At 53.1% G+C, this 24,652-nt stretch overlaps 1 long non-coding RNA gene across 1 annotated transcript; it reads left to right on the top strand.

Moving 5' to 3' along the window:
* Positions 1–9,276: 9,276 nt before the first annotated feature.
* LOC127003851 (uncharacterized) lies at positions 9,277–14,317 on the top strand. Its single transcript, XR_007757444.1, has 2 exons — positions 9,277–9,574; positions 9,689–14,317. It is a non-coding gene; the product is annotated as an uncharacterized LOC127003851 (long non-coding RNA).
* Positions 14,318–24,652: the final 10,335 nt, after the last annotated feature.

Genomic DNA, 24,652 nt, shown 5'->3' with positions numbered 1-24,652 from the left:
GCAGCGGCAGAGGAGCGGCGGCCTGATCATCCATCCAGCGGCTCCAGTAATTTGGCTGCGGCTCGGCCTCCAATTGGGTCACAGCTGAAAAGAGAGGAAATTGACTGTTAGAATTATCTTTAGTGCCTCGTCCTCTTTCTGTGTGTTGGCTCAGTCAGTGTAGGAGGGCGATGAAGGGAGGAGTCAGGCAGTCTGTTGGTCTCCTCCTATGTCAGTTATGTCAGGAAATGGTTACACACTCAGAAGAGAGAGAGAGAGAGAGAGAGAGAGAGAGAGAGAGAGAGAGAGAGAGAGATGTCAAAGTGATGGTGATGATGATATGCTGTCTCATGTATGCAACGTTAAGTGGCTAAAACAGTCAAGAGGAAAGACTAAGTGAACTCTGCTATTATTATCCAAACGCTGGCTATGATCATAACGCAAACACTGCCACTAGTTTCCCTCTTTATTGCATCCAGCAGCCTTTTAACACTAAAGCAACGTGGTCATCCATCTAAACGTTACCTTCGATTCTGTTTCATTGATGTCGTTTCTAGCTCCCCAACATTCTTCCATCCCATTCCCTGCCTCCTCACAGTATCCTATATCTCTCAGGTCTGTCAAGCTATTCCCTCTCTAGGCGGGCAGTTTCTAGCTCCCTGCCACGCCTCCTCGCACTATCTTGAACTAAATCCGTCTGCCAGGTCGCGCTCATCTGCCCTCCTCATCTACAATCGTGGCGAGGATACTTTTCGCAACTTTCCATTCTCTTCCTCCACGTGTCAAGCCACTCACTCAGGACGCTCCTCTCCGTTCCTCGGCTTGCGTATGCCCCACTTCTCTCCCGCTCCTCCTCGTGTCCTACCTCGCCGCTCTCAATCTCCTGATATATAACCTAGAACCTAGCTATTGAAATTCATCCTGCACTTCAAGATCTCTCTCTCCTTTTATACTGAATAAGTCAAGGGTTTCCATAGTTTTCTGTATTTCTCTTAATAACTTTCTTGCCTCGTCGCTTACAAACACAATAAAGTATGTAATTATCATCTTCGTAATCGGCAAACAGCACTACTACAACTACTACTGATAATAATAATAGTGGTGGTGGTGGTGGTAGTGGAGGAGGAAGAACCCCGATCACAATAACTTCGAGTCCCCTGAAAAGGTTAAAATTGTGATATTGTAATGGTAACGGAAGGCAGTTGGCTTGGTGGTCATGGTGCGGTGTTCGGCTGACAACGGGGGTGACGGATGGCCTGGATGGGTCTGCCCCTGGGTCTGCTGAGGCCAGGCCAAAGGTGGATTTGAAAAGGTGAATGGCAGGAGAAAAATGTCGGTAAATAGTGGCAAAAAATGACCTGGATGGGGATGCGTGTGATACTATCTCCCTCCTCCCTCAAACACACACATACACACACACACACACACACACGAAGCATACATAGGGCCATCAGATTAGATAAACGACAGAGATTGAAGTTTGGTCTAAAGTGATGCAGCTGTATCTACGCTCAATGCAGTGGTAGTAGTTGTGGTGGTGGTGGTGGAATAATAATAATAATAATAATAATAAATAGCATTAGTAGTAGAAAATCCCCAGTAACAACGCCTACAACACAGCATCATAAAGATAAAAAATATAATCCTCAACACGAACGTAAACTCCCAACTGTCAATAGTTTCACCACCAACACCGTGAACAACAATAGTCCAGCTCCGAGTTGTCCCTCACATCGCATCGCCCTAAATTGCTGCTCCCTTTCCTCACGTCTGAAATGGGTCGAGGGAGAAGGGTGAGCAGGAAGGGAGCGAGGGGAAGGGGAGCGGGGTGAGGGGAGGCGGGGGGAGGAGCGGCAGCCTTGAGCCACAACGCCGCGCCAGGTTATTATGGCCCGGCGGACTAGTGGCAGCAGCGGCGGTCCCGTCTCGCTAATACAGGGAGGGAGCCGCCGTGCCACCACTCTGCTATTCCAGCCTGCAGGGCCGGCCAGGGGAGCACGATGGGGAACAAGGTGCCTGCCACCACCCGAGGCGGAGGATGCGGGAACTTGAAACATGGACGGCCTCAGAACGGTCCAGCACGAGAGGACATTTATTATTTAAAGACGACGGCGATGGCAGCACCGTTTGCCGCAGCAGACTCTCGCGACCCAATTTTTATTTTTCGCTGTCCTTTCACCTCCGCCTGTGGGGCCCCGGCGCTGCCTGACTCACCCTAGGCTGCTGGGGCAGTGGCAGTGCATGCATATCATTCCCTCGCATGGCCGGGAACGAGGAAAAGCAGCGTCTATGGCGTGAACAATTAAGAGGGAAGAGAAACTTTGGCAGAGGACACCTTGGCGCTCGGCCGTCTAGACAGTGTGACGTCACCAGCCCAGCCCAGACGGAGCTCTGCGTTGCACCAGTCTTCACTCACCCCCATCTTTCCGTCTCTCTGCCAGCTCCCTGCCTCCAGGGTGGCTCCTCACCCGTGGCTTATCGCATTCCCACCGTATCTAACAGGGGAAGGCTGCAGGAAATGCAGTATTGGAGGAAGGAGAAAGTGAGAGGGAATTTCCCCCCGTCGCGGCGGCAGCAGCGGGCCAGCAGGTCGTCATCAATGGGTCTGGTGTGCGCGCATTTGGCCTTCCCGCAAGTGTTGCCAACGCACGAGGTATTTTCAGTTTTACACTGCACCAAAGCCTACGTTCAGCGGTTTTGTGTTTGATTTTTTCACATGTACAACTGCTGCAGGTATTCAGGCCACACAGGCTGACAGAGCAGCCAAAGAGATGACGCGGCCTCGAAAAGCCGAGGACACAGGCGGCGGGCGTGAAGCGGCGCCCTGCCAGGTCTTTCCCTGCGGGACCTTGGCAACATTGCTCCGCCTGGCCGATGTTCACTTGCGGATTTTTCCTCCATGATTTTTCTCTCTACTAGCCATAATCTCCGTCTTTCCTCGTATGTGCATTGATCAGCACCTCGGCCGTCTGCCTCCAGCCTGCACACCGCTCAGGCCAGGCTGGGACGCGGAGCTGGCGGTGGCGGCGGCGTCGGGTGGCGCTCCGCCACCACCAGGGAGAAATGCCATACCGAAGGCTCGAGTTTCAGGGCCACTAATAGTGCGCGGAATATAATGGAAACGGAGTCACTTTCCCGCCCCTTGTCTTTCCCTTCACACACACATTCACACACACACACACACACACACATGTCCTGTGACGTCACTTGGGTACGTCTGAGCGTGGTGGTCCCTGCTTCCAGCGTGCTCCCGTCGGCGCGCTTGAGCGTGGCCGCCGGGGTCGTGATAGGAAAAAAAGGCCACACAAAAAAAGTTAACTCGATGGCATAGGCACGAATTTTCTCACAAGGGACAAGAACGGCGATGACATTGTGTGTGTGGAGGGAGGAGGAAGAAGGGGGCGACGGGAGGGGGGGGGGTTCAAATAATAGTATCGCGTTACTGTAAGGGATTCATAATAATAGTAATAGTAATAATAGTCATGAAACGCCGAGCCAGCCAGGTGTTAAGTCAGGTGAGCGAGGTGGAGGTGTTACCGTGTACCTGCCCCCCCCAACAGGTATTAAGGTGCTCGTGTTACGTTACTGGCGCCTCGTGCATGACTTCACCCCGCGGGCATGCACAACAAGCAACACTGGTTATTCTACACCCTCTGTTGTTGGGTGTTGCGCCTAGGGTGGTAAAGGGCTTAAACATCTCTCTCCCCCCCTCTCTCTCTTTGTGTGGTGTCTAACTCGGTCGGCGCCTTTAAATTTATACATGCGAGAAATGGTTGACCTGTTTTTTTTTTCTCACTTTTTTTGGGGGTAGAACTAACGGCATGGGCTTGAAAAAGGTGGGAACAGGAGGGAGGGAGGTTGTGCATGCTCTCTCTCTTAACCTTGTGGATGATAGAGAGGGGGGAGGAGGGGTACGAAAGGAGCAAACCGCAGACATTACGGCGACTGACAACTCGATTATATCACGACCTTGTTTACTAATTGTTAGCGGGGCGTTTACGAGCCTGGGCAGGGTGACCACAGGTATTGGTGTTGACTTGAGTGCTTTTATGATTTACGGTTTGTGTCGATTCTCATGATGTAGCACACACACAGAGAGAGAGAGAGAGAGAGAGAGAGAGAGAGAGAGAGAGAGAGAGAGAGAGAGAGAGAGAAACTGCGCACTACTGCCACGGCTACGTCATCAACAAGCTGAAGGTTAGGGAGGACCAATGACAAGACGCCGTGGAAATGGTGCCTCACTACCCCCTACGTCAGGCAGCCTAGGGAAGGGAAGGAGGGCACGGCAGGGGCAGAGGAAGGGTCATAGGTAAGGAGGGCTGGAGCAGGGGTAGGTTACAGAGGGCAGAGGAAGGACAGGGGGACATGGGCAGGGTACAAGGGCAGAAAAGACGAGACGAGGGTGTTCTAAACTGGTCTTTCCGAAAGCCAGGTGCAATGCCGGCCGCGATAAGGAAGGTAACGGAATGCATTGCAGGGAGGAGGCGGCGGCATCTGGGCGCTTGTCGTGAAGAAGAGATGCATAGGAATGAGATATTTCCGTGTTGCAAAATCAGGAAATGGCTTGGTGTGAGTGGGAGATGAAGTGGAGGAGGTGTGGTTGCGTCTGTTAAGGGTGCGTGTGTGTGAGAGTGAGTGGAGGAGAGGGAGGAATGCTGAGGGCGGAGTGAGGAAGCAAGGCAATGCGTGGTATGTAAATGAGAGGTTGAGTGTGATAGAGTATTTGGTGCTTTGCTCTGTGTGTGTGTGTGTGTGTGTGTGTGGACAGATCCTCGTAGCAGGTGGCCGCACATCTTTACGTAACATTAGTCCGTCCGCCTCCCGTCTCCGATCGCCCTCGCCCGCCTAGTTGTGTAACCTCGCTCATCAATCTAAGTATGGGCGAGGCAGGTGCTGTTGCCGGGGTGTTGGCTCCCCTGCTCTGCCCTCCCTTGAGTCAGATGTGAGGGGTTGGGAGGCAGGTGTGAGAGGCTGGGTGCATGTCACTTCACCTCACACACGTCTCTGTCCCACCTCAGTCACCTGCAGTCAAGGTTGGGTCACGGTAAGCAAAGTGTGTCGTTGCCTTTACGTGTGTGTTGTCAGGCCGGCGTGGCACAAGGGTCAGCTCGTCTCCCTCTGCTGGTATTGACATGTGAACCTGAGTGTGGCCGTGGAGGGGTGGGGGCCTTGTCAACTCTGGTGGGTGGCTCAGTTTAAGGGTCAGTTTTCTCGTAAGATTGGCAGGGCGACGCGTGGTGGCAGGGTAGGCCAGGGCATGCAGCTGTGGGCGGGAGTGGAGTTTGTGCTGCTATTACTATTATTGTCCCCCCCGTTTGTCTGTCTGTCTCCGTCTGTCCGTGCCGCACCTCAGTCTGTTACAACACCTCGAGTAACTCTTGCCTCACCGCCGCCTCCACACTCCGCTGCGCCCGCCGCCGCTCTACGGCCTCTACCACAGCACCGCCGCCACAGCTCGCGAGGCCTTGCATCACATCAAGTCATCGCTGCGTGGCAAAAGCTGACGTCAGCCAGTCAGGCATCCGCTGAGCCGAGGCCGGTGGGAGGCAGCACCAGGTCAGCAAGGAGCGATGCTGACTCCAAGTGAACTCAGCCTCCCTCTGTGTCCCGTGATTGTCTTCACCGCCTCGTTTAGATCCTCCCTCCCCCAGCCTCCCTTTCTTTTCTCTCACTTTATTTTTTCCACGCTTCTTGGCTTTAGTGCTACACTTTACTTGCCTCACCTTTGCCGCCCTCCCTCAGCGGTGCTTGTTTTATAGTCTCGTTACTCCCGTCGCCGCCGCCTTCCCTTCACGCTCGTGAACGTCTTCTTTTATCTTTCAAATGGAAAATTGCAACATGTATCTCCTTCCTAATCTCCATCCAAGTGATTATATATATATATATATATATATATATATATATATATATATATATATATATATATATATATATATATATATATACACACACGAGTATGAATCAGTCTCCTGAGCCTTCCACGCCTGCTTCCAGGGTCCCTTCCCGCCGTGCCCTCCTTGACCCCCCGTCTGCCGCGCCGCCGTCCATACCTCTCACCGGGGCCGCCTCTATATATACCCCGGGCAGCAACACGTGGCTCCAAGGGGGGAGGGGGAGGCTATAAATACCGGACGTTAGTGTGATATCAGAGGCCTTACGTATACACGCTGTAGGAGGTCGGCCCTTTCTTCCTATTAATATTTAAATGTCTATTACGAACCATTAATTCTGCCCGACCACCTGACGGCTCATGTATTTTTGAGAAGATTTGGACTAAAAGTAGGGCGCCTGCTTAGCCATGGCGCGAGGTTATCAGTGGCTTTAAGAGTAAATATAGGGCCCCTGGACATCTAGTCGCCGCTTACATAATCCGCCTTCCTGGTCTCGCCGCGGCAGCTCACTCCGGCAGTAAACATTAGTTCAAATATTCATCAGCGTCAGAAGAGACACTCAGGGCGACGGGGGGAGCTGCAGAAAGGAGCAGGGGAGAGGGGGGACACGCGACCCTTGCCTCATATATTGTTGATTCTACACGTCTTGCTTCCTAACACGGTAACCCACACCTAAACGCCTTACTTCCCTCCCGCCCACCACCCGGTGCGCTGAAGGAGGCTGCAGAGGAGGGGGAGGAAGAGAAGGGGATTATTCTGGGCAGACTCAGCGTGCCCGCCCACTCGTACCCTAGTGGACAGCTTTTACAGCCTCGGCCCCACGCTCTTGACGGCGAATTGATAAGTCTTCCTGCACGGGTCCGCCCTGCTTGCCGCCCTGGCCCTTCCCACGTTCAGGTTACAAGGATCGGGTCGCGGGCCGCTGCTCCCATACAGCCCCAGGTGCGCACACAAGAGTTCGCTCTCCCGGGACCCGGCGGCTTAAGAGAAGGTGCGACTCCCTGTCAGGCTCATAATGGGGTCGCCCAGAGGGACGGTGTGTTTTAGGCAAGACAGGCAGGGCCGGGTAACACGGGGCGGCGCGTGACACACATGTAGGGCAGTGAGGGGCGGCGCGGCGTGGGAAGACTGGTGGCGGTGAGAGAATGTGTGGAGAGCGTGCACTACCGTGGGGGACGGGGCGATGGGGATTAATACAAAGGAGCTACTGAAGTGTGGAAGAAGAGCGCCCTGGTGGTGGTAGTGGTGGTGGTACCGCTGCTCCTGCTGCGTAGTTGAAGGCTCCTGGGCTGCTGCTTAAGAACCGGGCCGGTTTGGTCCGAGCTCACCATCTTGCAGGTGGTTTGTTGGTCTCAAGGCGACTGCTCCCCTCGCCACGCGCGCTACATCAGGTACCTGACTTTTGATATCAAGTCGTAAGCACCTGCGCAGCACTGCGTCGCAAGGGGAAAACGAAGAGGCAGAGTCGGTGTTGAAGGGCGTCCTGCGTGGCGTGGCGGCGGAGGTTGTGGAGACGCGTCAGCCGTCCTCGGGGCCGGCGAGGTGACAGCTGAAGGGCGCGTGCACACGCCTCGCGAAGGTCCCTCACATCAGAGCCGCCCGAGGAAACAGGGTCTCATTGGCCTATCAGCCCTGGGTACTTCTGAACAAAAACAACCCCTCACGGCCCTCCCCCTTCCTCCCCTCCCCCCGCAGAGCCCCACCACCGTCCTGAGGCGTTGCGGGTATTTTTACACCCTTGGGTCACAATGTATTTGGGGAATGCGTCGGCGGAGTGGTAGCATTCCTCGCTTAGTCTGGCCGGGGCGGCAGACTCACCCCATATTGCGATTTATTGTGCAGCGATTCGGGCGGCGAGGAACCCATGAGGGAGGTCTGACTCAGCTGTCTGTCTGTCTACCTGTCTGCCTTACCTGTCCGTCTACTCTGAACCTCACCCCGACACCCTCCGCCACCTTTCCTTTCCCTTTCCCACCGACACCGACCCCGCCACCACCACCACCACTGACCGATCACCTTCCCCTAGCCTCAAAACAACCCCCACCTTCCCTTGCCCCCTTCCACCCTTCACAACACCCTTCCTCCCTTCCCTTTCCTCCGTCCACCCTCCACAGCACCCATGCTCCTTTCCCTTCCCTGCCCTGCCCTGCCCTCCCCGCCACCGCTCCCACCTTCCTTGCCGCCGCCGCCTTCACGCCGCTCGTCCTTGAGTCTCGCCCTCACACTCACCTGAAAAGAGGGAGAGAAAAAAGTCAATCAATAATCCTTTCACTGGAAGTTTAATGCGCGTTAAGGTAAAATGTTATACTTAAGTTGATAAATAATTTGCAGGCGGCCCTGGAAGAAGGTATGCATCAGGGGGTATATACATGTATGAATATTAATATGAATGTATACGCAAGAGTGTGTGTGTGTGTGTGTGTGTGTGTGTGTGTGTGTGTGTGTGTGTGTGTGTGTGTGTGTATGCATGAGTTTGGGTGAAGATGACGTTACACAAGTTTCGTATTTCCTGGTAAACAAGTTCGCCTTATTGATAGTCTGTCGCCGCGTCAAGGCTAAGAAGAAAGTCCAAGGCTTTACCCAACACGGCGGCGTCACGAGGAGAAAGACGAGGACGAGGACAAAGACGAGGACGAAGATGAGTATGAAGACGAAGAAGAGGAGGATGAAAAAGACGAAGAATCAGACGAGGACAAAGAAGACGCATGAATGGATTAATAACTGAATGAAGAGATTATTATGTGTGGCGATAAAACCCGTTAGAGAACACACACACACACACACACACACACACACACACACACACACACACACACAATCTCCGCTACAATTAACACCCCGTCGCCACCACCACCACCGCCGCCGCCGTTCGTCACTTTCTCGCCCTAGTTGGAACGCCGCATCGCTCTCCCTCCCTTTGAACGTCTCCTGAAGCCGCCGACGAGACTGAGAAACCATACAAGACGACACGAAGGAGGGGGGGTAGCGAAGGGGGGGAGGGGAGGGGGCAGCCATAGGTGGTTTGCTCTAGTTAGCTGCTCCTCTGTGTGTGTGTGTGTGTGTGTAGTCAGGAGGTGGTAACAGGTGTGTGGAGGAATAGGAAGAAGAGCAGTAGGAGGAGGAGGAGGAGGAGAAAAGATGGGAGAATAAACGAATGAAGTGTCAGGTGTTTAAATGAGAGAGAGAGAGAGAGAGAGAGAGAGAGAGAGAGAGAGAGAGAGAGAGAGAGAGAGAGAAGAAGAGGTGGTTGTGGAAGTCCGGCTAGAAGGGAAGGGAAGGGAAGGGAGGGAGAGAAAAGACTGATCATCGAAGTAGGTTGTCAGTCACGTCTCTCCGTGTGTGTGTGTGTGTGTGTGTGTGGTGTGTGTGTGTGTGTGTGTGTGTGTGTGTGTGTGTGTCACCCCCTCCCCCCCCTCCTCCTCCGTTTTTTTCTTGGCCTTTCCACCATCGATAGAAGTTACTTGATCGTTTCCTCGACTCAGCCAACTTTTATGTTTATTTTGGTCGCGTGAGAGGACGGAGTAGCAACAAGAGCGAGGATGAGCGGGATAATTAAAGGAAGGAAGAGAATGGCTGTGGAAGTAAAGAAATAGGACGCTACGAATGGTTTGAGGGAGAGAAAAGAACGGTAGTAAACGGTAGGGAAAGGAAAGTGGTGAGGAGGAGTGGGGATTAAAATGAAGGAGAGGGAAGGAAGGAAAGAGGTAGAATGACAGAGAGGAAATAAACACTACGAATGGCTTGAGGGAGAGAAAAAAACGGTAGTAAACGGTAGGGAAGGCGAGGAGTGAGGAGGAATGAGGATTAAAATGAAAGAGGTAGAAAGACAGAGAGGAAATAAACACTACCAATGGCTTAAAGGAAAGAAAAAGACGGTAGAGAGTGACGGAGAGGCAAGAACGAACTAAGGGATGTAAGGAAAAGAAGAAGGAAGAGGATGACGAAATGGCTGAAGGGGAAAGAAATGATTGGTGAAAACGGTGGAAAAGGCAAGGAGGAAGAAAGGGGATTATAGGAAGGAAGAGAAAGGGAATACAAGAAGATAGCAACTGGTAAATACGAATGGAGTGAGAAAGAAGAAAAGAGCGATAGTAAAAGATAGTAAAGGAAATCAGAAGCTTGAATAGGCAAATTAGAGGAGGGTGGGAGAGAGAGAGAGGGAGGGAGGAAGTGGGTGGGAGGTGTTAAGAGAAGAGGAGAAGTGTGTGTGTGTGTGTGTGTGTGACTTGTATACATCCTAAGATTTCTACCAGCACTACTACTACTACTACTACCACTACTACTCAAGGCCTCCGTGTGACCTCCCTCTTCCGTGCCAGACTCCGATATCGACTCGTCTGACCGTCCTCGCCCTCCCTCCCTCCCCTCCTCTAACACTCTTCCCTTCATTTCCTCTCTCCCCTCGCTCTCATTCTTCGGCGACTCGCTTTCCTCCTTCCTTGTTCCCCTGTCGAGCTGCAGCGTTTAATCAGGCGAAGAGGAGGAAATGCGACACTAAATATTTATGGAGGCGGAGCTATTTTATGCAGACGCCTATTATTAGCTTTGGACAGGAAGGGAATAGTATGTACATGACAGATTGTGAATATATACACACACATATTTTTTGGAGCTATTTCCAGACGCCTTTCCTTTCCTCTCCTCAGGTATACGATGTTGATATAATTAGATGCAGTGTTGTTATTATTAATCGTTAAATATTATGATGCTTGTAGAGTTTAATTTTGCGAGGAAAGGAAATAAGAAAGAGAGGGAAGGACAGAGAGATGGAGAAGGAAGGAAAAGAAAGGAGGGAAAGAGAAAGGACAAGGATGGGGAAGGAAAGAGAGGAGGGAGGGATGGAAGGTCAAGGAGGGATAGAGGGAAGGGCAGAGGGAGGGGGAAGAAAAGGAAAGGAAAGGAGGGAAGGATGGACAGTGGATGCGTGGAGGATGTGGATGGAGTGGATGGTCGGGTAATGCTAGAGTGGATGAAATATAGATAGACGGCCTGTTATATGGATGTAGTGTGGAGTCTTTGAGGGTAATCTAAAAAAAAAAATGTGTGGCTTGCTTGGATGATGAATACCGAGAAGTGGATATAAGGTGTGGTGGAGGGCCAGGGTGGAAGTAGCCATTTTGGAGGACCCGCTAAATGGAAGGGATGTGGAGTGTTGGAAGATGGGCGTCTGGATGCTGGGATGGAGAGGGAGAGAGTCTTGGGATGTGGCAGGAAACGAGGCTCAGAAGGGATGTGGAGTATCTCAAGATGGGGGTCTGGATATTAGTATGGAAAGAGAGAGTGTGTGTATGAGATGTGTCAGTCAGGTGTGTGTAAGGGCTGGCGCTAGGCTGTTGTTTGGCCCAGGAGGCGGACACATCGTTAAGGACAGGACCTTCATTCTTCAGGTAGCGACTTAGCAGATGTGCGTGCCGATACACAAGGGCTCAGCAGGCAGGGAAAAGTTTCACTTATTCTTGGCTACGCGACGGGGAGGGAGGGAAGGAAGGATAGAGGGATGGAAAGGGACAGAGGAAGGAAGGAAGGAGGGATAGGACAGAAGGAGAGGGAAAGAAAGGAAGGGAGGGAGGGCACGATGGGTAAAGGGAAAAGCAGAGGAATAGGGAAGGAAGCAAAGGAAAGGAAGGAGGAAAGGACAGAGATAGAGGAAGGAAGCAAAGGAAGGAAAAAGAAAGGAAAGGAAGGAGGGAGGGATAGAGGGTTGGAAGGAACAGAAAGACAAAGGGATGGGGAAGGAAGAAAGGGAAAGGAAAGGAGAAAGGGAGGGACAGAGGAAAGGACGAGGAGGGAGGGATGAAGTAGCGGCGACCGTCTCCCTTGTTTCTGGGGGAAGACAAAGCAATAACAGTCACCACGAGGGAAACTTTAGCTGTTCCTCAGACTTTTTGCCTCGTCTATACTTTCCCGAGCGGCGGAGGTTTGGGTGAGGGCTACGGTGCTGCGGGTCTGTCTGTCCGTCTGTCTGTCCTCGCGAAGGCTTCACCGAGCACGCCTTCCTACTGCCCATCTTCGACCCAGCCACTGTTATTGGCGTGTGAAGTGTGTCCACGGGTGTCACATGGCGTGGCCCTCTCCCCCCGGCCGGCCAGAATCACGGCTACTCCTGCCACCCCCACGTTAGGCTGTCTCGCGGGCTGAAGGGTATTGTAGTCCTCCCCTGACAGGCCCTCCGTTCGCCTAGGGCCGCCGCCGCCTGGAACCACCACCATCACCGCCACCGCCAGTCCTTCCCCCGCCGCCGTCCACGTCCCAGCCCGGGTACCACGAGCCACGCGGCGGGACAGGTGGCAACAAACAGGTCAGGTGAGGCGGCGGCGGGTCCGGTGCCTCCTCGTTATTTATGTGTCGTTTTTGCCTCCCCCCTCGACCTTTGCTTGGCTAAACGGCTTTGTCTGATCCCCGTCGCGGCGCCCCCGTCTTGCAGGGCTGCTGGCGGCGGGTAGCACAGCCTCGCCTCCGCTGATCCGCACAGTTTATTTGCAGCAGGTGCATTGCCCTTCTGGGAGACGACGGGGAGCTGGGGTAGCTGGCTGGCTGGGCGGAAGGGGGGTAGGGGGGCCGCAGGCTGGCTGGCTGTTTGACATTTTTCAGCCGTGAGAGCCGGGATGCAGAAAACAAAATGGCGGCGGGTGTGCATTCGCAGGTGTGGCCGGGGAGTTGCGAGGCCAGAGTGGCTGCATTCTCGATTGATTTTTATGGCCCTGTTTTGCTCTTTTGCCGCCGTGTTCCTTTGTTTGGCGAGGGTGTCAGGCCGGCATCTGTCAGCCGCCGCGCCGCCGGGAGTCAACCATGCACAGGCGCGCCGCAGAGACGACCGAGCGAGTATTTCCTGCAGACGAGACACAGACAGAAGCTGCTGCACCCTTCCCTGCCCGGCCGCCTCCCTCCTCTCCCGGCCTGTCTCCTGCACCTCTATTCTGGCTCCGCGATAACCTGGCACTGATAATGGCGGCGCTAGGCAAGCACACACACACACACAGACAGACACACACACACCACGACGCATCTCTCCTCTCCCGTTCCTCCTCCTCCTCCTCCTCCTTCTCACCCTTGAAACGTCTCCTATCCTCACCTCTCTTCTCTCCCTCACACAGTTGACATCACCCTCTCCCTTCCTTTTTCCTCCAAACCGTGGCCTTTCTCCTCCCTCCCTCCCTTCCTTCCTCTCTCTACTTCCTTCCTCCCTCCCTCCCACCTCTCTCAACTCTCTGCCTTTCATGTAAAAAATAAAGTTTTCTCTCACCCTTTTCTTCACGGCCCATTCAGACAGCCTTGCATCTCCCCTTACGAAGACTGCTCTCTCTCTCTCTCTCTCTCTCTCTCTCTCTCTCTCTCTCTGATGTGTCTAGCTACAGTTTTGGTCCCTTAGAAAACTGGAAACTGAGAATGAGGGGAGGAAGAAGATTGGAGAAGAGTAGGAATAGGAGGGAGCAGAGGAGCCGGAGGAGGATGAATATGAAGAAGAGGATGATGAGGAGGAGGAGGAGCAAGAGGAATAAAAGGAAAGAAAAAAAAGCAAAAAAAATGTAAACAAATAAGGAAAAGGCGAGGAACAGCAAATAGGAGGAGGAGGAGGAGGAGGAAGATGATAAAGAGGAGTAAGAGGAGGAAGAAGATACGAATAAAAGCAAGAAAGGAGGAGAGAGGAATAGGAGGATGAGGAGAAAGAGAGAAAAAGAAGAGCTAGAAAAATATGACCAGAACGAAAAAGAAGAACACCAAGGAGGAAGAGGAGGAGGAGGAGGCAAGTCACAAAGGAAAAAGAGGAACAAGAGGATGAAGAGGATAAGATAAAAACGAAGATTAAATAAAAATAGAAGAAAAAAAACGAAGAATACCAAGACGGCTGAGGACAAGGAGGAGAAGAAAGGAGGAAAAGGAGAGCAAGAAAGGAGGAGACAGAGAGAAGAGGATGAGGATGGAGAGAGAAAAAAAACAAGCAGGAAAAAGATGAAGAGGACGAAAAGATGAAGAATGCCAAGCCAACTATGGAGGAGGAAGAGAAGACCGAGGAGGAGGAGGAGTCTACCAGCACGTGAGGCGGTGGTCGGTCGGAAGGTCGGGTACACACACCACTGGACTCACGGGCTAGCGCAGTGACCTTTGTGGGCGGTGATAAGCGTGAGTGTTTGCGATGCTGGTGGTGGTGGTGGTGGTCCGGCTTGGCTCCTTCCTCCTCCCTTACGTAACACTAAACCAACACCACCACCATCACTACCACCACCGACCCTTGCTCTCTCTCTCTCTCTCTCTCTCTCTCTCTCTCTCTTGTGTACCCATCTATCTATCTACGTGTGAGGGAATGTAACATGGATAGTAGTAGTAGTAGTAGTAGTAGTAGTAGTAGTGTAGACAAAGACGTAGTGAATCTGCAGAGAGAGAGAGAGAGAGAGAGAGAGAGAGAGAGAGAGAGAGAGAGAGAGAGAGAGAGAGAGAGAGAGAGAGAATATCACGTGAAGCATCAGATCCACCGAGGAAGCAAGGAATGCAAGTGGTGGTGGTCACATGATCTCGCCTTGCATAACGCCAACGCCGCCACCACCACCGCCGCCGCCACATTCTTCAACCGATTACATGATGATTCTGAATACCTCCACCGCTCACACTGGCGCTGGTCATGTCAAGGATTGCAGCCCTCAGCCCTAAGCCACCGCCAAGACGTGCCCAGCCGCCCTTACTGCCGCTTAGGACGGGGCGGACCGCGCGGCGAACCCAGTCACGAGAACACACAATGAAATGCTTGCCCACTGTATGATAAAGAAACACTCGGGGTCAGGTTGCCACGGGTCTGTCTACGTAAGGGAACAGAACGCCACTTGAATCCAGGAATAACAGATGGAGTATGGCATGAAAACAGTTCAATCAATTTAGCACCTGAGCCTCTATTCACCTGTGCATTAGGGAACGTCTCCACCCAACAATACGGAGGTCAGGCTGTCACGATTGGGTCTACGTAAGGGAATAGAACGCCACTTCGACCCAGGAAAACAGATTGAGTGCGTGTAACAACTCGATCAGGAGTGGGACATAAGGAGGAAAGGAGACAATGGGACACGGGAGAAAGGATATGGGAGGAAAGAGGGCTGAGGAGGATTAAAATGGACGGAGGGATATGGACATGGAGAAGGAAGGGTAGCCATACAGGAGGGCGGGAGAGGAGAGAGACCTGTGCCGCTATGTTCCATCTGTGCGCTAGGTAAGGTAACGTCTCCACCCAACGCCTCAAACAGACACGCATTTACCGTTTCACTGGGCTTTCACGGTACTGGGGAGGATGGGAGTCCGTGCTTATCGGGGCAAGGGCGTGCGTGGGGCGAGACGGGGTTCGACAGGGGCGGGAACTATCGTCAGCGTTGCGTCGTTTTAATGGATGTGTGAGTAGTCGGCGTGGCGGGTCGTGCGGGCGTGGGTCGTGGTTCCGTCCTGGGCCGTCCGTTCTCTTTTTCCCCGAAGTTGTCAGATCTTCCATAAGTTACGTAAAAGGGCCCCGTGTGTGTGTGTGTGTGTGTGTGTGTGTGTGTGTGTGTGTGTGTGGTTTAAGGGAGATAGATGACTCATGGGCTGCGGGTGGTGGTGGTGGCGGTGGGTCGGGGTGAGTCTCTCTCTCCCTTAGAATCGAGGCATCATCTTCAAATATGGAGGAGAGGCAGCCGTGTGTCGTCCCCCTCAACCATGTCCTCACCACCACCACCACCAACGCCGCCACTCCCAAACACCACATCCTCCATACCTCACCTCGCAACACCACAACACAATTCCAGAAACACCCACTAAGGTCCGGTCACCATCGCCACCACGGGCAGGACACGGCGCCAACTTGTTTTGAGCGACTTATTTCACCACTAACTGTGTCTGCTGATTAGATAACGCTATCTCCGACGGCGCCTCCCACGGGTCATTGTGTTGCCACCGTGCTCGGCGTTACGTGATGCCCCGCTGACGCATCGTACAGACACGCAGCGGGAGAGGAGGAGCGGGGGAAGAAGGGCAAGGCAAGGCAAGGCAAGGCGGTGGTGACGGTGGCCGCCTTGCGTGGCAGCATATAAGGCCAAGTGTGTGCGGGCAGGGCTACCAGAATCAAGGCTTTGGTTATATTAGTATTGAGCGAAGGGCGCAGTGGTTGTATCAGCGCCTGGGAAGGGTTGACTTGAATCATTACGTCACATTAATCTCGCGCTTCCACCCCCACAAGACCCTTTCTTTGCGATGGACTCGTTGCCTTAAAGAAGAAGAGTGGGAAAGAATATGAAGAAAAACTATCCTGAAGGTCACATCCACGAGGGCATCTGAATGGAGAGTTTCAAGGAGCGGATATTTTTCTTTCTCATGCTTACGTGTCAATATTATTCCTTCGCTGTTTCAATGGAGGCGAGCGTGGCCGTCTGTCCCTTGGTCTCACACCCACAACACTATAGCACACACTTCCCTTCCTCATCTTGTCACCTTGGCTGGGAAAAGAAAGATGAGAGGAGGAGGAAGAGTAGGGTCGTGGGAAGGGGGAGAAGCAGAAAGACAAGAAGAGTAAGAAGGGAGGAGACAAGGAGACGAGGAGGACATGGGAACGAGAATGAGAATGGGGACACAGGGAGGAAAAGGGACCGTGGGAGAGAAAGAGAGACAAGAGGCAGAGATATTGGAGGAAAGGGTAGCAAGCAGGCGGAGGAAGAGGGACAAAGTAAGGACGGGGACATAAGGAGGGAGATAATGGGATAAGGGAACAGGTATAGGAGGGCTTAGGAAAAATAAAATGGACAGAGGTAAATGGACATGGGAGAGAGGAGAGGGAACTAAAGGGAGAGTAAGAGTGTTGGTGGTGGTGATGATGGTGATGGTGATGGTGGTGGAGGAGGAAGGCCGAGCGCGGAGGAAAGGTGTGAAGGCTTGAACACAGAGGGCGAGAAGATCGATATACAAATTGATAAAGTAGAGGCAACAGTGAAAAGTGCCGGAGAGAGAGAGAGAGAGAGAGAGAGAGAGAGAGAGAGAGAGAGAGAGAAATCGTCTTGCTTTAGGGTGAAGAGGAAGAGGAAAAAGAGAAAATAAATTGGAGTGAAAAACAGAAAAGAATAGAAAGCGAATCACTGAGGGGATGGAAAAGACGAGAGAGAGAGAGAGAGAGAGAGAGAGAGAGAGAGAGAGAGAGAGAGAGAGAGAGAGAGAGAGAGAGGAATGAGTGTTATGAGTATATGCCTCACATTGAACCCAAAACCTGATTACCACGCTAGCTATCCATCACACCCCGAGGCCACCAGGAGAAGAGGAGGACGAGGTCAGCACTGCACCCTCCTCTTCGTGCTGAGTGGTCGTTGTCAAGCACTGGGCCCATGTGGTCGCCTTGCTTCCTTGCCATATGTGTGATGTATCCAAGGCGACACTCGACACACGGTACACTCAACGCGAGAACACGGCGGCGCTGAAGACGAAGATCCACTTTCACGGTTCGCCATTTTGGGTTAGCCAGCTCCCAAACTTCGAAAATTCCTTGTACAGTGTTTGGTGTTGATATTTAAGTTTAGAATTTAGAGGAAACTATACACGGGAGATCTCTTCTGTCTAGTGGTGAATAGTAAAACCTCACCGTTATGGATTGTATGGGATTGGATATAGTTTGGTTCGGGCTGTTACTAAGACACGGCGTTGGACTGTGGAATTAGCTCCAAGACGCTGAGGACGAAGACGCAGTGTTCGCCGACGCCAACACTCCCAGACCAGGACCTATATTCTTGGGCTTTCGGCTCCCACAACAACCATTACCAAAGGCCACAAAGGAGGTTGGTAGGGTTCTCATGAGTTTTTTTCACATTCATGGTGCAGAAGGCTTGCCAGACTATCACTAGGCTCAAAAAACTCGTGGTAATATTAACACAACCTCTACTGAAGTCTTATGAAGTGTGGATGTGTAAGTCCCGAAATGTTTGAGAATACGGGCCCCGGCACTGCGGCCATCTGCGACACTGCGATCACCCGCGCTCAAGTCACTGCCGCCGCTTTTCTCGCCCCCCGCCGCGAGAGTCACGAGGACAGTTCTTAGTGGAGCGAATCGCGAAAACGATGACGAGAACGAGGCCGCGGCGAAGCTTGGCGGCGCCTCGCGATGAACACTCGTAAACCTTGCGAGCGGCGGTGCTTTGATGGCACACACACACACACACACACACAAAAGACCAGACTACTCCTTCGTCAGGTGTTCTTGGAATGTCTCGTTTCAATAGTTTTTTCTCACGCCGAGGTCGTCACACGTGGCACACACTCCCTCCTCCTCCTTCCCTCCCTCCCTCCTTCCTTGCCTGGCGACAAGGACGGGATAATGCTGACCGTGACGCTGATGGCGCAGAGAGAGAGAGAGAGAGAGAGAGAGAGAGAGAGAGAGAGAGAGAGAGAGAGAGAGAAGTAGTGTCAGTCAATTAAGTCTCAGCCACAGTATCCAAGCGTCAGGCGGCTCCACGCTGACGCCGCAGAGTCAGCTGAGGGAGACGCCTGACCGGGAGAATAGACAGGAGGATTGGGCGTGAGTGAGGGTGTGGACGTGTGTGGGTTTGTCTGTGGGTGTGGTGACGTGGTGGAATGGTTGGTTTGAGAGGTGTGACTGGGTGTGGGTTTGGTAACGTGGGTAGGTGGGATTTGGGTGGGTGTTTAGTGGGTGGGTACTGGGTAGACTGTGTGAGTGTGGGTCTTTGGGTGGGAGGAGTGTGTGTGTGTGTGCGGGTGGGTGAGTGGAAGGACTGGGTGTGTGGGTGTGGATGAGAAAGGCGTGGTGTAATGGATTTTGTGGGGGTTAGTGTTAAGAGAATAATGCTACACTGATAGCTCTCTCTCTCTCTCTCTCTCTCTCTCTCTCTCTCTCTCTCTCTCGTAATATGGCAGACCAGGCCCTTGTCACATTTGGTTTTGTCTGTCGATTAGTGGTCGTAAGTTCGTGTCAGAGAGAGAGAGAGAGAGAGAGAGTGTGTGTGTGTGTTTGTTGCCAGCATCACAACCCCACAGTCTGAAGCAGCAGCAAGGGAGGTATGCAAATAGGCCTAACCGCCTCCTTTCCTCCCCTCGCTGGCTGGCTGGCTGCTGTTAGGCCTCCACTGTGTCCCAGATAGCAGGGTGAGTGACCTCTCGTGTGTGTGTGTGTGTGTGTGTGTGTGTGTGTGTGTGAACCCCTCCTAATAAAGATCCCACAAAAGCCAACACTTGTAGCACACAAACACAGTTACTCTCACAAATTGAGGAAATTAGTCCCACAAATAAAAGAAGAAAAAAAAGATTATTTCTTACAGATGCACTCACGAGGAAAGAAAATATATAAAAAATTAAGCAGTGTATCTTTCCAAGTCTCTCTCTCTCTCTCTCTCTCTCTCTCTCTCTCTCTCTCCTAGCCGTCTTCTCCTCCCCTCCATTACCGTCCTCCTCCTCCTCCTCCTCCTCCTCACCCGGATACTGTAAGGACGGTCATGCATGCCTCCTCCTCCTCCTCCTCCTCCTCTTCTGGTTCCCCTACATCCCTACATCCTCTTCTCCTACCTCCTCTCCCTCCTCCTCCTCTTCTATTACTTTTTTCTTCTTCCTCCATCCCATCGTCCTCTTTGCTACTAATATTTTCTCTCCTCCTCCTCCTCCTCCTCCTCCATCACCACTACCTCATTCATCCCCTTCACCACCATTAATATAACCACCATTTTCTCACCACCACCACCAGTCTACTCCACATTTTCACCACCACCACTACGCCCCTTCCACCACCACCACCACCATATTCATCTCCCATCAATACCTTTTTCTATACCCAAGCACCACCACCACCACCACCATAATAACACCACTGCCGTAACTACACCAAATAACTCCATTTCCTATTCCACCAGCATCCATCACCACTTCAGTCCCTCCTCCCTCTCCACCTCTTCTGCACCCCCACCCCACCACCACCTTCTCTCCTCCCCTCTCCTCTCTCTTCTGCTTCACGTGGAATGTAATGAAGGCGATTGTGATCCGAGTCGGTTTTATTTCCGGCTACGAGAGAGAGAGAGAGAGAGAGAGAGAGAGAGAGAGAGAGAGAGAGAGAGAGAGAGAGAGAGACTGGTGGATGATTTTGTCTAGGAGTAAAGAGGAAGAAGGAAAAATGGGAGGAAAAGAGAAATTGGAGTAAAAAAAACAAAATTAAAAAGCAACTCACAGAAGAGACGAAAAAGACACGAAAGAGAGAGAGAGAGAGAGAGAGAGAGAGAGAGAGAGAGAGAGAGAGAGAGAGAGAGAGAGAGAGGGGTGGATGATTTTGTCTTGGAGTAAAGAGGTAGAAGAAAAATTAAAAAGCAAATCACAGAAGAGACGAAAAAGACACGAGAGAGAGAGAGAGAGAGAGAGAGAGAGAGAGAGAGAGAGAGAGAGAGAGAGAGAGCGGGGCCAGGCGGACTACCAATGTACGGTGAAGGTGTTATATGAGGTTCAGATCAATACGAGACTCGGACCCACCGCCAGGGTACGGGTTCTCTCTCTCTCTCTCTCTCTCTCTCTCTCTCTCTCTCTCTCTCTCCGTCGTGTCTTTTCTGTCTCTTCTGTGATTCGTTTGTAATTTTTGTTTTGTCTTATACTCCACTTTCTTTAATCTCTCACTTTTTTCTTCCTCACAAAGCAAGATCATCCACCAGTCTCTCTCTCTCTCTCTCTCTCTCTGCTTCCTTCCTCCTGCAACCACCGTCACAACCACAAGCACCTCCGCCACAATCACCACTTCCTCTCCTCCTGCTCCTCTTGCCATGCTCCACCACACATTCTCTCTCTCACTCTCTCTCTCTCTACGTGTCATGAACGAGAAAAGTAGAAGCCAAATCATAACTCCTTTCATCACCACTACCACCATCATCATCACCACTACCACCATCATCACCACAGCTTCCATCGGTCCTTAGTTTCCTTCGTCCCAGACCATCACCACCTCCACCACCTCCTCCTCTCCCTCTAAACCCCAAGTACTGCCTCTTCCTTTCAGCCCTATTACTGTCTCCCCCTTCTCTTCAGTCCCTTCAGAGTCTCTTTTAATTACTATCACATCACTTTAGTCCCCTCTCATCCCCATCTCGTTTCAACCCCATCTCCAGGCTACCACACCCTCTCTTCAGCCCCATAACTGCCCCCTTATAACACTATCACAGTCCCCCTTCCTTTCCTTACGCCCAGCCCTGTCCGCCCTCACCCTCGACCCTCCCTCCCTGTGGCTCCCTTCAGATTGTATTAACCCTAAGAAGCTTCGTCTGTATTAGCTCGCCGACAGATATTGGGAAGGTCTACTCAAGGGGCTAATTAGTTGTGATGTTAAATTTTCATCTCTCTCTCTCTCTCTCTCTCTCTCTCTCTCTCTCTCTCTCTCTCTCTCTCTCTCTCGTGTCTTTTCCGTCCACTGTGATTCGCTTGTTTTTTTCTGTTTTACACTCCATTTTATTTTCTCCTTTTCCTCTTCCTCTTCACCCTAAAGCAAGACGATCTCTCTCTCTCTCTCTCTCTCTCTCTCTCTCTCTCTCTCTCTCTGTTTACTTTTTTTGCTCCATCCATTTCAATTTTGTGGCAGCAAGACGCGGCGTCAAAGTTCTCCGCTCGCCTTCTAATTAGCCAGGTAACTGATGTGAGAGGGCGAGGGAGGGACCGGCCGTCCATGCAAACACACACACGCACACTGTACACACTCAATACCGACACGCGCTCCCCCACGTACACAGCGTCGCGTACACGGGCATGCGAACACGAGGGTTAGGGAGAGAAGGAGGAAGAGTGAGGGGAGGGTGAGAGGCACTGACCCCCGAGTGCCAAAAGTAAATCTCGGCTCGTGACATCGCGGCTCCCCTCCTTCCCTTGCGGAGACAGTGACCCCGCCGCGCCGCAAACCCGACGTGTTACGGGCGCCACCTGCCGCCGCCCACCGCCTCCCCGCCCCGCAGCGCCGCGCCCGGGGGAGGCACGGCCGTGTCCGCCAGGCCGTACAGGGCTTGTCGGCCGAGCCCTGGAAGCAGCTAACGCGCGGCGATGCTGCGGCGGCTCGTCTTATTATTATTTCAGGTCATTCAGAGGACGCGGCGCTGCCTCGAGGCGTCCAATATATTCTGTGGCTGTTTCGTCGTGGCGAGGAATTCCGTCAATGTTCTCGGTGGCGAGTGATGAATTTTGGTGAGGCCCGGGCGACGGGGGACCGATGGGGGCTGCGGGTGGATGGTGGTGACGGTGCAGACCGCGGGTGAGGGCAGCGTGGTGGCACTTCGCAGGGGCTGGCGGGGCGGGGCGGGGCGTCGGGCCGCCAGACGAGGAGGTGGTGTCTGACGGGCACGCCGCGGGGACCGGAGCCATGTTTTCTCTTCTCGTTATTAGCACGTTTGCGGTGTAGCTTATCGGCGTCATCAGCGTCAGTGCGGGCGCAGGTAAGCGCAGTACGGGCAGCCATCTGCACGCTGTTTGTATATGCGAGGCAGTTTACGTCGAGTGGATTGACGAGGCCGCACCGAGCCCGCTGAATGGCGATGAGAAGTGGCAGTGTGAGGGGGAGCCTCCGCGTGATTGTCTGTATGCCTCTCCCCCTCCCCCTCCTCCCCTTCCGCCGCGCTCCCTCCCTGCTGGCCGCCGCGGCTCCTGGCTCCCACACCCTCCACTCCTCCCCTCGCCGCACCACCAGCGTTCACTGACCCTCAAACCGCACCCTGCCACTGCCCCCTCCGGCACCACTCATTCTGAACCGAGCCACGACTGATGACTTGCCTGAGACCGGGAATAACAGAGTCCGTCGGTAGGTTGTCATTTACGGATGAAGGGCGCTCTTGCTGTTAGGCGAGCCAGTGCGGAAGGTTTCTCGATTCTACTCTGGTCCGAGAAAGCAGTGAGCTGTGAACGAGAGCCGAGCGAGAAGCAGCCGGTGGGGATGCCAGCGAGGGGAGGCAGCTCGCGGCAGGCGTGGCGGCCCGGCCGGGCTTACCATTTACATAATACCACTTCCGGTAACAGTTCTCACGAGCCTCAACACAATAGAGGCAACCTTTGTGAAGGAAAAACTGAAATGAGAGTACGAGTACCTGTTAGAGAGGTAAATCATGCAGAACGTGGAGGGCAAGGGACTGGCATGCAACAACGGCACAGCGGAGGGAATTAAGGGAGGGAGGGAGGGAGGGAGCCGCCGCCCTGACTGCCGCACTCCTGGACCAGCGGGTGAGCGGCGCTGAGGGGGACGGGAAGGGGAGGGAAGGGGTAGGCGACAGCTGACATTCTAGCTACTGTTGCTGCTGTGGGGAGGAAGCCCCTGGCGTGTCCGTGGAAGAGTGACGACGCCTGGTGTTCCCCGGCCCGGCCCTCCCCGCCTCGCCAGACACCCGCACCCCTATGCTCGTCTGTCCTCGTCTCCCTCCTCAAAGGGCTGTTTGTGAGACGGTCCCTTTAAGATGAACTTATAAAATCTCCGTCTGAATGCTTCCTTTTAGAGTGCGGCGCATACGACAGAGTTCACGGGAGGTCAGGGCAAGCTTAAACCCTTGTTCTGGGCAGTGCCTCGGGACGGCGTGAGACTCGAGCAGAAATTTAGTGATCACTGATAGGAAGGTTTCGACGCGGACCAACCAGCCATCATCATCCTCGCCGTCCGCTTGGCTTGCAGAGGGGACGGACGGACGGACGGGGGTGGTAGGTAAGGGAGGGAGGGAGGAAAGGAGGATGGGAAGGAAGAAAGTCTGTCTGTCTGCGGTGTGGGGGGGACCAGCAACCGGAGGGAACGTGATCACCTGGAACATGTCACAGGCGGCGGCGAGACGAGCCAAGCCACGGAGAAACTCTAAGGCGCGGCGGGATGTGAGCGAGTGGCGGCAGGTGTAAAAGAGAGCTGGTGAGCGGCCCATAGCAACAGCTCCCGGCACGTCATGGAGAGAGAGAGAGAGAGAGAGAGAGAGAGAGAGAGAGAGAGAGAGAGAGAGAGTCGGAGCGGGGAAAAGAGGAAGGAGGGCAGGAAGACTGGCGGCGGAGGAAGGCAGAATAGACGTGGCAGAATGTATACTAAGAGGCGTCCGATGGTGGCTTTAGGGTTACTTTGACGGCAGAGCACGGAACGGCAGGCGTGTTGGCGGCGACATGAGCGGCGGCCGGGCGGTGCTGCGGCGCCCAACACAGCTGCGGCGGCCAGTGTGGTGAAATATGTAAACAGAAATAATGAGTGGAATATCTGGACAGAGAGAGAGAGAGAGAGAGAGAGAGAGAGAGAGAGAGAGAGAGAGAGAGAGAATTACGTGGTTACATAGAAATATAAACACCCAAGTGGCCTGCCCAAAATTATGAAAACTAGCGAAAAAAAAGTATATACACATTACTATCTACCCATTACCAACACACACACACACACACACACACACACACACACACACACACACTTTATCCTCCCATCACTGTTTCTACTCACGGTCGGGTGGGTGGGTGATAGTGGTGGTGGTCGCTCCCAGACCCCCAACTAAACCTCCTCCTATCTCCTCCCCGTATCCTGTCTGCCCCGCGAAGGCCTAAATCGGACCTCACAAACTCCCTCAGCAAATACCAAACAGTTCGGGGAAAGCCACTGTCACATCGCTTACCCCCTCCCCACTATGCCTATCTCGCCTCAGCCCACGCCTACTGCCTCCACTGTGTCATGAGTCTCCTAGTCCATTACCGTCTCTTCACTCTCCTTCTTACTGATCATTATTTTTAATGGAGAGTAGAGTACATGGAAGGTTTTACACACACACACACACTAGGAAGATGAGTACAAGATGCCGAGGTCTGAGAGAGAGAGAGAGAGAGAG

The sequence above is a fragment of the Eriocheir sinensis genome, chromosome 26 (genome assembly GCF_024679095.1).
Source record: "Eriocheir sinensis breed Jianghai 21 chromosome 26, ASM2467909v1, whole genome shotgun sequence".
Classification (NCBI taxonomy): domain Eukaryota; kingdom Metazoa; phylum Arthropoda; class Malacostraca; order Decapoda; family Varunidae; genus Eriocheir; species Eriocheir sinensis.
Note: the sequence above shows the minus strand (reverse complement) of the source record. Positions and strands in the feature narration are given on the sequence as shown.